The 2,114-nt window shown below is 37.9% G+C and overlaps 1 non-coding gene across 1 annotated transcript; it reads right to left on the reverse strand.

Annotated features, from left to right (window-relative positions):
- Window positions 1–1,435: 1,435 nt before the first annotated feature.
- On the reverse strand, window positions 1,436–1,542 carry LOC141694384 (small nucleolar RNA R71). Its single transcript, XR_012563697.1, has one exon. It is a non-coding gene; the product is annotated as a small nucleolar RNA R71 (small nucleolar RNA).
- Between the last annotated feature and the right edge of the window lie 572 nt (window positions 1,543–2,114).

Genomic DNA, 2,114 nt, shown 5'->3' on the forward strand with positions numbered 1-2,114 from the left:
TGCTATCATGGGCTAATCGTGATCATGGGGTCGTAACGGATTTACTATGGAATTCTTTAGTTAATTGTTTAATACCTTAGTGTGTGATGATTGTATGTTATCTAGTATTGGTTGTGCGTATTCGTCTTATGTGCGTCGCGAACATATAAGATAGGATGTTAATCTCTTGTGAAGCGACAGTGGATCTCGAGATTTAGAACTTGCCATGCTAGCATAGGTTCATGTATGATGTTGCATGATTAGTGGGTAACTCTAACCGTTTTATTCGCCCTGTGTAATCAAAAGGAATAACTTGTGCTTAAATCATTATATTGTCAATTTCTGTAGACATATAGGGACTCAACATAATTGATGTCTATTCAACTTCTATCTTAATTGTGGATGTTTGGTAGAATGGTATTAGTATAATGAAAGTTGGCTTTTATCAGTTTCGTGTTATTCGATTAATATCATCACTATTGCATGCCAAGGGTAATAACAATGACTATTGAAGGAAGTAGTAATGAAGTTGTGATCTCATGAGTGTTTTAATATTGTTAATTCGAAGTGTTAGTTAAGTGTTTAATTTTAGTAGTTAATTGTAGTTAATAATTAGTTAACAATTCTAAGTGTTATTGTTTTAACATTGAGAAGTAATCATACATTGGTGAGTGAGTTTAATTGAACATAATTAGTCTGAGTCTCTGTGGGAACGAACTAGAAAGTATTCTATATTACTTGCGAACGCGTATACTTGTGTGTGTTATTAGCGCGTGTTTTCGCCCTAACAAGTTTTTGGCGCCGCTGCCGGGGACTCGGCGTATTTGTTTAGTTTATGTACTTACCATCATTGGTCGTTAGGACTCAGTGATTAAGATGTTTTTGTTACTTATTGTTTCCGGTTGTGTTTTAGGTACTTTAGCGAGCGTTTATGCAAACTCGTTCTCGTACTCGCAAGAGGACTTTAGATACAGCTGAGGAGACAGACGAAGTTCTTGATATTCCGGAAAAGATAGATTTTGAAGATTCGGATTCAGGAAGTGAGCAGAAAGAACCAATAATCATGGGTGATCGTATTGTTCCGGCCGATCCAGCTCTTATGCACTTTTCTCGGCCTAAAATTAATGACATTCAGTCAAGCATTCTTCATCCGGCTATTCAAGCTAACACCTTTGAAATCAAGCCGGGCACTATTCAAATGGTGCAGAATTTTGTTTCTTTTGGAGGAGCTGCGACTGAAGACCCCAACATGCACATAAGGAATTTTGTCAAGATCTGTAGTACTTTCAAATATAATGGCGTGACTGATGAGGCTATCAAGATGAGGCTTTTCCAATTCTCACTGAGGGACAAAGCTAAGGACTGGTTATATTCTGAACCAGCTGGGTCCATCACTACTTGGCAAGATCTTGCGCAAAAGTTTCTGGTGAAGTTTTATCCAATGGCAAAGACTGCTGCTATGAGGAGTGTTCTTACTCAGTTCGCACAGCAACCTACAAAATCTATGTGTGAAGCTGGGGAACGCTACAAGGAAATGTTGAGAAAGTGTCCACATCATGGAATGCCCGATTGGATGGTGATCATTGATTTCTATAATGGTTTGGGGGTCCAATCTCGGCCCATGCTCGATGCAGCAGCTGGAGGCGCCTTGTGGGCCAAAAGCTATACTGAGGCTTATAATCTTATCGAGACTATGGCTGCAAATGAGCATTAAAACCCAACCCAGAGGATGATGCCTGGGAAGGTAGCAGGTATTCTGGAAGTCGATGCAGCCACCGCTATTGCAGTGCAGCTCCAAGCGCTGTCTATGTGTAATAACCCCAAAATTTTGAACTTTTTTTTATAACCCTTATGAATAGTATTTTTGCTGATATTGTTGAATAAGAAAACTTTTCATGCCACACTATGTAGAGTATCTTTTATTGTTATTCTGAGATCTTATTAGTACTCTATATGATATATAAGTGTATGTAAAGATCGTCAGAATCCAAATTCAAACACTTTGATTTTTCCCGAAAATCCACCAGATACTGAAAGAATTGAGTATAAGGTAACAGGATAAAAAGGATTTAAATTCAAGGATTATAAGAGAGGATCATAAAAGGAATATAATGTATTAAGAAAGGTTAAGGAAA

Source organism: Apium graveolens, chromosome 10, assembly GCF_009905375.1.
Source record: "Apium graveolens cultivar Ventura chromosome 10, ASM990537v1, whole genome shotgun sequence".
NCBI classification, from domain to species: domain Eukaryota; kingdom Viridiplantae; phylum Streptophyta; class Magnoliopsida; order Apiales; family Apiaceae; genus Apium; species Apium graveolens.